The sequence below is a fragment of the Rhineura floridana genome, chromosome 4 (assembly GCF_030035675.1).
Source record: "Rhineura floridana isolate rRhiFlo1 chromosome 4, rRhiFlo1.hap2, whole genome shotgun sequence".
In the NCBI taxonomy this organism is placed as follows: Eukaryota; Metazoa; Chordata; class Lepidosauria; order Squamata; family Rhineuridae; genus Rhineura; species Rhineura floridana.
In genome coordinates this window covers 146,731,380-146,743,108 of record NC_084483.1, presented here as the reverse complement: position 1 = coordinate 146,743,108, position 11,729 = coordinate 146,731,380, and the positions used below count along the sequence as shown (strand labels likewise).

At 43.1% G+C, this 11,729-nt stretch overlaps 1 pseudogene; it reads right to left on the bottom strand.

The window, feature by feature from the left end:
• Positions 1 to 10,347: 10,347 nt before the first annotated feature.
• On the bottom strand, positions 10,348 to 11,324 carry LOC133384197 (ankyrin repeat domain-containing protein 27-like; annotated as a pseudogene).
• Positions 11,325 to 11,729: the final 405 nt, after the last annotated feature.

Below are 11,729 nucleotides of genomic sequence, written 5' to 3'. Positions count from 1 at the left end.
TCCCCAGGACTGCTGGTTGTCCTATCAGTCAGCCTTCTGATCTCCATATGCTGTTGTTAAATGCCAGGTCGGTACAGCATAAGATCTCCCTTGTTCATGATTTAATTGTGGAGGAGGCGGCTGACCTGGCGTGCATAACCGAGACCTGGGTGGGTGATATGGGAGGAGTTGCTCTTTCCCAGCTTTGCCCACCTGGGTATACGGTTCAGCATCATGGTAGAGCTGAAGGTCGGGGAGGCGGGGTCGCCGTGGTCTATAGGAGTTCTTTCTCACTCACCGAGCACCCTGTACAGGTGACGACTGGATTGGAGTGTCTCCACCTTGCGCTGGGCCAGAGAGACAGGCTGGGAATTTTGTTGGTGTACCGCCCGCCCTGCTGCTCAACAAATTCCCTAACTGAGCTGACAGAAGTAGTCTCGGAGGTACTGTTGCAGTCCCCTAGACTGTTGGTACTGGGGGACTTCAACGTGCATGCCGAGACTGCTTTATCTGGGGCGGCTCAGGACTTCATGGCGCCCATGACAACCATGGGGCTGTCTCAGTTTGTTACTGGCCCGACGCATGTGTCGGGACATACCCTTGATTTGATCTTCGCCACTGGACAGGGAGATGGTGATCTGGAGGTTGGGGTTTTTTCATCTACCCCATTGTCATGGACAGATCACCGCTTGCTGAGGTTTAGGCTTACGATGACCCTTTCCCTCTGCAAGGGTGGGGGACCTATTAAATTGGTCCGCCCCCGGAGACTAATGGATCCTGAGGGTTTCCAAAGGGCTCTGGGGGATTTCCCGACTGAGAAGACTGGCGCTCCTGTCGAAGCCCTGGTTGATCTGTGGAATACGGAGATGTCCCGGGCGGTTGACACAATTGCTCCCATGCGCCCCCTCCTATGTAGAGCTCATGCAGCCCTATGGTATACCTCGGAGCTGAGAGTGATGAAGCAAGAGAGGAGGAGGCTTGAGTGCAGATGGAGGTGGACTCCTGACGAATGCAATTATGCCTTGGTAAGTGCCTGCTCTAAGCGATATACAGCAGTGGTGAGGGCAGCAAAAAAGAGATATTTTGCTGCCAGTATTAAGGCATCACTCTCCCGCCCAGCGGAGCTTTTTAAAACTGTACGAGGGCTTTTACATCTTGGCCCTCGGGATACTATAGAGTCATCTGTAGCCCGCTGTGATGAGTTCGCTGGACACTTCCAGGACAAGATTGCTAGCATTCGTCGGGACTTAGACTCCAATATTATAGCAGTTGGATTCAATGAAGCATCCAGAACATGGTCTTGTCCTTATTTATTGGATGAGTTTCAGTCTGTGCAGCTTGAGGATGTTGACAAGATCCTTGGACTGGTGCGGGCGACCACGTCGGTGCTGGATCCTTGCCCCTCTTGGCTGGTGAAAGCTGGTAGGACCGGAACCGCCGACTGGGCCAAGGAGGTAATCAATGCCTCTTTGCAAGAGGGAGTGGTCCCTGACTGCCTAAAAGCAGCAGTAGTGAGACCACTCCTGAAGAAACCCTCCTTGGACCCAGATAACTTGAACAACTATAGACCTGTGGCGAATGTTCCATTCCTGGGCAAGGTTCTGGAGCGGGTGGTGGCCGGCCACCTCCAGGGGCTCTTGGATGACACTGATTATCTTGATCCGTTTCAATCCGGTTTTAGGCCTGGGTTTGGTACCGAAACAGCCTTGGTCGCCCTGTATGATGACCTTTGTCGGGAGAGGGACAGGGGGAGTGTGACCCTGTTGATTCTCCTTGATCTCTCAGCTGCTTTTGATACCATCGACCATGGTATCCTTCTGGGGAGACTCACGGAGTTGGGAATTGGGGGTACTGCTTGGCAGTGGCTCCGCTCCTACTTGGTGGGTTGTCAACAGAAGGTAGTGCTTGGGGAACACTGTTCGACACCCTGGACTCTCCATTGTGGAGTCCCACAGGGATCGGTACTGTCCCCCATGCTTTTCAACATCTATATGAAGCCGCTGGGTACGGTCATCAGGAGTTTTGGAGTGCGTTGTCACCAGTACGCTGATAACACGCAACTCTATTTCTCCTTTTCTTCTTCTTCAGGTGAGGCTGTTAACGTACTAAGCCGTTGCCTGGCCGCGATAATGGATTGGATGGGAGCTAACAGACTGAAGCTTAATCCAGACAAGACCGAGACGCTGTTAGTGAGTGCCTTCTCTGCCCAGATGGTGGATGTTCACCTTGTTCTGGATGGGTTTACACTCCCCTTGAAAGAACAGGTTTGTAGCTTGGGAGTTCTTTTCGACTCTTCCTTGTCTCTTGAGGCTCAGGTAGCCTCAGTGGCAAGGAATGCTTTTTACCATCTCCGATTGGTAGCCCAGCTACGTCCCTATCTGGACAGTGACGACCTCGCCTCAGTCGTTCATGCTCTGGTAACTTCTAGATTGGACTACTGCAATGCGCTCTACGTTGGGCTGCCCTTGAAGACAGTTCGGAAACTACAGTTAGTCCAGAATGCAGCGGCCAGATTGTTGACACGGACAAGAAGGTCCACTCATATCACACCTGTTCTGGCTCGTCTGTACTGGCTTCCTATTTGTTTCCGGGCTAAATTCAAAGTGCTGGTTTTGACCTATAAAGCCTTACACGGCATGGGACCGCAATACCTGGTGGAGCGCCTCTCCCAATATGAAACTACCCATACACTGCGCTCAACATCTAAGGCCCTCCTCCGAGTACCATCCCATCGAGAAGCTCGGAGGGTGGTGACTAGAAATAGGGCCTTTTCAGTTGTGGCTCCCGAACTGTGGAATGGTCTCCCCGATGAGGTGTGCCTGGCGCCGACGCTGCTATCTTTTCGGCGCCAGGTGAAAACCTTTTTATATTCCCAGGCATTTTAATGCGTATTAGTATATGTATTTGATGTATTTTGCTACTGTTTGATTATTTTGTTTACCTTTGTTGGTTTGATTTTATTGTATTATTGTATTTATATATTTTGATTGCTTTATTGTATGTACACCGCCCAGAGAGCCCTTGGGCTTAGGGCGGTATATAAATTAAATTAAATAAATAAAATAAATAAATAAAATATATTAGTAAAAATAACATTCAAAAATGCATTATATTAGGGGAAATTTCTTTGCAAAAATGTATCTATTAGGCAACATTGCATACAATATTGTATATATGATGACAAATTCACACTAAAATGCTGAAGAATTTTCATCATGAGGACTTGTTAAAAATTTTTTTCACAAAATGAGGTAGAAATGTGTAGAGCTGAATTTACACTAGAAAAACTGAAATTAACAGATTTGCCCATCCTTAGTGGGTAGGGAGTTGACTGCAGTTGCTTAGTCATCAGAAAAAGCATAAGACCAGAGGCACTTTCTGCATTATTACCCAACTGTTCGTTCTTCTTAATAATTATTTGCCACTGACTCACTACTCACTGATTGCTGTGACTCAGTGTTCTTAGGCTGAATCATGGGACCAATGTCTTTGCAATGATATAAAGGTAATTTAGTGTTTATATGGGTCATACATGTCAACCTGTAGCTTACCTCACTGCTTTTGCCTTCAGGAGATATCTGCTTGGATGTACTTTTAGTTCTTACTTTCTGCCTGTAGCATATTTGCATCTGGATTGTGGTGGTTCTGCCACTGCCTTCCAGATCACTGGGCTGTGGTTTCTGTCTGTAATTCCCACCCACTAATGCACTGAAATATCTCTAGTTTCATTTGCTGAATGTTGGAGGTTATGTTATCCAACCAGTTCTCTGGGGACAACAATGGGAAATACAAAAGCTTCATGTCTCTGATAGCTGCTTGAAACAAACTCCTTGAAGGTGTAATTCCCTCAAGATGTTCAGAATCCAGTCTAGGTGGTCTGGAATCAAAGACTGAAGGGCCAACACTCTGAGAGAATTGCACAGGTGGATATGGGCCATTCATTGGCGAGTGACACTCCAAACCGGGTGGGGAGCCTTTTTCTCCCTGAGGACCTCATTCCCATCTGGACAACCTTTCGAGGGCCACATGCCAGTGGTGGACAGGGCGAGAGGCAAAAGTGGGCAGAGCAACAAATGTACATCTTACCTTTTTTTGCTGTTGTTATGTGCCTTCAAGTCGATTACAACTTATGGAGACCCTATGAATCAGTGACCGCCAAGAGCATCTGTCATGAACCACCCTGTTCAGATCTTGTAAGTCTTACCTCTGTACAGTAGGCTAATTTCTACACACTTTCATTCATTTATTTATTTATATATCACATTTCCCACAAATACATATGTGCTCAAAGCGGTTCAGACAAATAACAAACGATCCAAATACTGTTGTAACAATACATAATAAAAAATGTAAACACTACAGCCCTAAAAAAAAGTCAATATACATCAAAGTATAAATGAGCAAAAAGCTCAACAATAAAGCTACAGCAAAAAGATTGAAAACGAACCCTCAACCCAAAGGGCCAGAAAGTCTTCTGGGTGAATCTTCATTTGAAAGCTCCCAGGGCTAGAGGGCAGGGCAAGGCGGGTGGAAATAGCCATCCCCTGATGATAAGCACAACACTCTCTGTCCTCCATCTAGGAAAGCAAGAGGGATTGTTAAATGTTCAAAGACATTCCTACCAGGCAAAAACATCAGGGGTGTGAAGCAGGGCTGGTGAGGGGTGTGGCCTGGTGAGAGTCCCAAGGGCCGGAGAGAGAGAGGTCCGATGAGCTGCATTTGGCTTCCAGGCTTGAGGCTCTCCACTCTTGCTCTAAACAAAGGTTCAAGGATCAGGATGTGTTATAAAGCTTGTGGATAATCCTATAATGTAACAGAATATTTGCATCTAGATTGTGGTGGTTTGGGGCTTTTTAGTTTAGAGAAAAGGCGGGTCAGAGGAGACATGATAGAAGTGTATAAAATTATGCATGGCATTGAGAAAGTGGATAGAGAAAAGTTTTTCTCCCTCTCTCATAATACTAGAACTCGTGGACATTCAAAGAAGCTGAATGTTGGAAGATTCAGGACAGACAAAAGGAAGTACTTCTTTACTCAGCGCATAGTTAAACTATGGAATTTGCTCCCACAAGATGCAGTAATGGCCACCAGCTTGGATGGCTTTAAAAGAAGATTAGACAAATTCATGGAGGACAGGGCTATCAATGGCTACTAGCCATGATGGCTGTGCTCTGCCACCCTAGTCAGAGGCAGCATGCTTCTGAAAACCAGTTGCCAGAAGCCTCAGGAGGGGAGAGTGTTCTTGCACTCGGGCCCTGCTTGCAGGCTTCCCCCAGGCATCTGGTTGGCCACTGTGAGAACAGGATGCTGGACTAGATGGGCTACTGGCCTGATCCAGCAGGCTCTTCTTATGTTCTTATGTTCTTAATATATGTGCATGAGAGAGAAAGGGAGGGAGGAAGAAATAAATAAATATGTGAGGTGACTTCAAAATTGCCTTTCATGTGAATTCAGCCATACAGGTTTAGGCTTCATCAACCCATGTCTCAAATGCTACAAAGAATCCATATTTTAAACAACTGAGAAATAGTTGGGCCACAGAAATGTGCTTTATAACCTCCAAATGCCCTGAGGTAAAAAAAGAAAAGAAAAAGATTGTTTGCTTTCCTCCTCACTGTCTAATGTAATGCTGAGGTGTTCTATGTTATATAAACGTCAAATCTCATTTAAATTCTACAAGATCTTGGCCTCAGTAACAATCCAGAGGTCTTTAGGTTAAGTATGTGTCGTGTTAAAGAAAGCATTTCCTTTTATCAGGTTTACAACTCATCGCCTTTCCATTCCATTGACCATCTTTTGCTCTTGTTTCATTATAAAGGGAGTTTTGCTTTCTTTCCCCCCCCCACTTCTCTTTTTGTACACATCTAGTGTGTCTTCCTTGTAGCCTTGGAGTAATTTAGAACACCCAGAAGCAGTGATGGAAATAAGATTACTGGATGAAAGTGGTACAGATATCTACACCAATTACTCTATGCATTCTGAAAAATCCTTTCATCAGAAAGGCTTCATTAAGACATAACTTAGGTTGATGGTTTTCAGACAGGAGACAATAGAAAGCCTTTATCCCATATTCCAAATGACAACTTTATGTCCTTCGCATTATCATATGCGTGTGGCAGGCATCCTATGACAAGAGAAATTACAGTTAGGAATGTTAAATTAATTCCTACAGCCCCTTCCATCAGAAATTATTCTGTGATATTTGATTATGGTCTTCCAGATTTCTTTTTTGAATTATTGGTTGATGTTATGATGGCGGCATTCACAGCTTTCAGATTCCAAACTATTGTCACAGCATATCTAGGCTGCATTCAGACATGGGATTTATTGCATTCATTTTACTGATTATAATAGTAGTACTTCTATCCCAATTTCTAATATCCCCTTCACACTGCAGTACCTGTTGCCTTATGGAACTGTGACTTTTTGACTGATATACTGATATGTCGTGCTAAATTTCATTCAGTGAGTGTTATTGGCAGTGTTGCTTCTCCCCCACCCTTTCCTCATATGTGCACTTCTGTTCCCCCATGATTCCCCCATGAAAATAGCAGAAGAGAACTATATGCTGGTATACCACCCCAATTTAGTCACTTTACTCCTGCAATTTCTGGGTTAATGGGGTTGCAAAATGATTTTTCCCTGGAAGCATGGAAAGGAACGCTAAACTTCCACTAGATTTCCAGAAGTGGTTTTTATGTTGTTTGAAAGATCAAATGAAATGCAGACATTATGGGGTAAGGAAACATCGGGAAAACATAATAAACTGTTCTCTGAATGCAGCCTTAGATGGGAGATATGTCAGTATATCTGCAAATCATTGTTTATGTATCTGCAGCCAAGAATAGGTGGAAAATATTGCTCCCTGTATAATTCTCCAAGGGGTAGATTTCTCAAAGGAATTCTTTGGAGAGTTTCCTTATTGAATAGTAGAGACAAAAATGTTTTATATGCTGATGGATGGGGGTAAACACTAGGGATTGCAGCCACTTGTCAGGGCCATTTGGATTGCATTCCATTGAACTGACAGCGGTTCCTTTCTGTGTTCATTTGTTTATCGCTATCTTGTGCTGTCCCTGGTTTGATTTTTTTCCCTCCTGAAAATAATGATACTTTAATTTTTTTCTAAAAAAGGAAAGGAAAGCAGCTGCTCTAGGAAGTGATTCACAAATGAGATTGCAGTCTCTTGCTCACTTGCTTCTTCCTTGCCATCCCAATGCAAGTAAACCAGCTCTGAACTTCAGCCCCGTTTTCCTACCCAGTTCAAAGGTTAGCACAAAGGTTGGCTGTGGTGTGTGTGCATGTTCCCAGAGGTGATTATTCTAGGGCCTTCCTCCTCATTTATTTACCTGAAGCAGAAGGGGATGGGATTGGGAAAGGGAAGAGATGTAACTGGATCTTCTTCCTACCTGAATTAACACCACTGATTCTGAATTACATCCATAGTTATGGAATGGGGAAAAAATGGCAATTAAAAAAACCCCAAAACAAAACATGTCCAAATAATGTGATGGATGATGATGATAATGATTGATCAAAGCAGATTGCTGGTTGCAAATGAAACACTATCAGAGTCAATAGTCTTCCTCTGAACTGCACTGTCACTTTGGGTGAGATCTGCAATTGTAGTTGTTTGTAAAGTCCCCTTTCCTTGGTTCATCTTGCTCAAGTGCAGCTGGTTGGCACAGGGAGCTCACTTTGCATTTCCTCTCTTGGACACACACATACACACCAGAGGGGGAAAACATAAATGTGAGGCTTTGGAAACAGCCCACCACTTCCTCAGCATCATGCGCATGTGCATACAAATGTATTTTAGCAGATACTTTGAATGACAGATATCAGAAATGGCTCTATTAAAGACAATGGCAGATAGGACCAAAATGAGCCAGCCCATCTAGTTCCCGCTTTTGTTTGCAGCAAGCTTGGAAAGAAGATGCCAGTTTTTCCTTGCAACAGCTTTTATTGCACCCCTGTTCCCCTCCCCAAAGCCACTGTTACTTTATGAGGGTAGGTTCAGAACCAAAAATGCTCAAGCATTAGATCATGGAGGGAAAAGAAAGAGACTTGTCTTCTACAATATTCTGTCATTTATTTGTATCATGATCCTAATTCCATTCATTATTAAAAACTGCTGTGCTTTAGGCTCCCTCTCATATTCCTCCATATGTTTCCATGCATCATAGTTGGTTTGATTCTGGGATGACTTGTTATCCCAATAAGAACTGTAATTGCATTTTGCATTAGCTTAATAAGGTTGGAAAGGACCATCAATGGGAATCAGCCGAACAGATAATTGAGGGCTACAACCATCTGTGTTATTTGAATCTAACACTACACTGAGATTGTAAATCAGCCATAAATGTCACTTTCTATAGCTTTTATGTGTTTTTTTTTGTTTTGCGGCAATAACCATGCCTAAAACATTATGTTTTCTGGGCTATTATGTGATGGCATGTGGGTATCAGAGAATTTAATGAAAGAGGGAAGAAGGGATGGTTATCTTCATTAATAATTTAGTATGGTCTGGCTCTTGCCTTGCTTGTAAATATCCTTTATATTTATAAAACTGAATAGCAGAAATGCTGCATGTTTTGCCTTGCTTGCACTATCAGCCAAAATGGGAAGATATGAGGGCGAAACAGGAAAACAGTGAAATTGACTTAAGGAGATCTGACCTTATACCTGGTCAGATGATCTGTTCACCCAGGCCAGCATAGTCCACTTTGGCAATGGCTCCCCAGGGTCTCAAGCAGAGGTATTTCAAACCATCTGCTGCCTTGACCTTAAAAACAAAACAAAACAAAGGGGGTTAAGCCTGGGACTATCAGCATATAAGCATTTGCTCTACCACTGAATTAATCTCTGCTCGTATGGTTCCTTGCCATCAGGGATGTAGCAATGGGGGGGAATGTGGGCATTGTCCCCTAAATAATAATATTGCTCCCCCAAATGAAATTTTCTTTCAGTCCCGAAATTTCTAGCATTGCAGTAACTTAAAACTTTAGTTGAACTTTTAGGAAAACAGTTTAGACATCCAAAAGGGATGGGCAGGACAAAGTTACAAAGGGAATGCGAACACTGCAAATATGGATGGGGGAGGGAGTTGGCAAACCTAAGGGTTTGCAATTGGAGGAAGGCAAGGAGGGAAGGACAGTATTGTGATGCACTGCAGAGCATCTCCCCTTCCCCTGTAATGCTCACCCAGCCTCTGTAGGTGGTGGGAGTTGTTAGTGCATCTGGTGGGTGTGCCCAGGCTTTGGAGCCTAGACCGTGCAGCAGCCTACCAAAGTCCAGGGCAGGACCTGAGAAGAAGCAGAGAGGTGAGTGAGCTGGCTCTCCAAGGCCCAGGAAGCCTAATGACCTTACTAACTTAGCCCAGGCAATGGGGAGCTGGAATATTGTGTATGGGTGCATGTCTGGGGGGCATTTCTCCCCTAGTTTGTTAAAAAAAGTTGAAAAAGATATCCTTTCAATCTTTTCAAGCTGGTTCCATTTCCAAATGGTGCTGAAGAGTATAATGTGGCTAGAGCCTTAGTTGCAAGTTTTAGATCTCCACCCAACTGTGCAAATTATCATTATAAATAATTCACCTTATTTAACTTTTCTGATGCAAACATATATACTACCAAAATAGGGTGTGTGAAATTTGCTGGTAGAGCCATCCGAAGTACTGTTAGCTGGCTCACCCAGGGCTTTTCTGTAGAACAGAGATTGTGTGCTTCTACAGTTAATTCTAGCACCTGTAGTTCAGAGAGACATATAGTTCTTATATGATATGCTGTCAAGCATTTCCTTATGAAAAGTGATGTTTATTGCTAATAATTTATAGTAAATCATCTTCTTTCGCTTCTGTTTCTGTGAATATGTGAAGTATAGCAACACTATTTTAAAATACTTTAAGGAAAACACACATTTGTCATCCAAGTTCATTTATGCATTTTATTTTACAAAAGGTAACAAGTAACTGCAGTCTTAACACTGCAGGTGGGTAACTGATATTAAGAGTTTGATCTTCAACCTTCCTTCAGATGGGAGACTGGAATGTACATGTGGGCTTTTATTTTTTTCTTCTCTCTCCTCTTTTGGACACCACTTTTTCAAAAAAACTTAATAGCTAGGAAGCAACACTTGTGGTTCATATTTGCATTTTTTAAGAAAAGGAGTAGCTACATGCCACAGGTTTGCTTAAAAGATTTTACTACTGAATCAGGAAAGTGAAAAATGTTGTAAAACAAATTTAAAATTCAACAGATTTTGTGATGTGTCCCATAGAAGAGCCCTATCATCTCTACATCAAGGGCTTCAAACTGAGCCATTAAGTATCTAAAGTCCATTTCTTTGCTGCTGAATCAGGTGGCAGTTTCATTGTGGTACCATGTTCACATCCTTCAACCTCCTGGTCAGAGCAGGAGCACTGTTGGCCTGTCAGAGAGATTTCCTTGATGTATATATTCTATTGCAGCCTCAACTGAGGTCTGACAGTACCCTAGTTTTCCTTTGCCAAGCTGCAAAACCTGAAGTTCTTGAAGTAACTGAGGTTTGCCATCCAGTTTGGAATCTCCGTTTTCACAAGAAGATCCAGCAGGACTGAGAGGAGATCATCTGCACACATGTTAACTCTTTGACTTGGAGACTGCATTATGATTTGTACCACTTTGCCCAGACAGTGGAGCTTCTGTTGTGGGGAGGTGTACTTATTCAGCTGGTCCAGTTCTTGTTTTGCACCTGGAATGTTGAAGCTGAATTCAGGCTTGATACCCAGGTCTTTCTGTTGCAGGTGTTGTAAACTTCTTGTAATTTTGTTGAAAGCGGCATCCTCACTTGCCTCGATAGTCCCCACATACTTAAAGATCAGGTCATAGAGAGTATGGTGGATATACATATCCACAGCTTGCTTCATCAAATTCATCTGAAGTTCCTGCTTGGCAAGCATTTTAAGGTGGGAGTCTCTCAGAAGCTGCTGAATACATTTAGTGTAGAGTGCATTTACAGAATCTTTGTAGTGTCGCAGGATTTTCCTGTCATAATCCTTGAAAGTCCTGTGGAAAGATGCAATAGCTTTATCAAATTTGTCGGTGTGCCATCCTCACATCGTCAATGCTTTTCAGGGTGTAAGAATTCGATGGCGTTCAGGATTGTTCTTTGCTCTCATTTTTTTCTAGAGCATGAGCTTTACAAAGGATGCTTAAGCTCTCTTCTCTCTCATTGTAGAAAGTTTCCTCAAAGAGAACGGGAACTGAACAACAGTGATTAAAGCCAGCCCCGAGTATGATTGATTTTCCTTGTATGAAGACTTCCTTTCCATTCAAAGTTTGAAAGCTTTCCTCCAGATTTGAGAACATAGGAGTCAAACTGGAAAGTCAAATCCAAATGATGTTCACATTTTGACAAATTTGTAGGGCAGTACAAAAGCTTATTGAAGAGGTCAGGTCTCCTGCTCCCCTGGTGCATTCACTGTAGCTGCCCAATTTCCCTGCTTTCTAAAGTTTGATAGAAATACCTGTTGGCTATAGGTACATTCTTAAACTGCAAAGTTTTTTGTCTATTAGTGAATTTGCCCTTAAAAATTCATAGGTGGATGTAAAATCCCATCCCAAGCGATCCAGTGTTCAATAAGATTAAAATTGACTTTAGGGAAATTACTGAGAGGGAACTACAGTGTAGTTTACTTTTATACACCAGATGTTTACTTTTTTATACACCAGATGTTATTACTGTTGCTTGAGTATTCCTTTCCTCAACCCTTC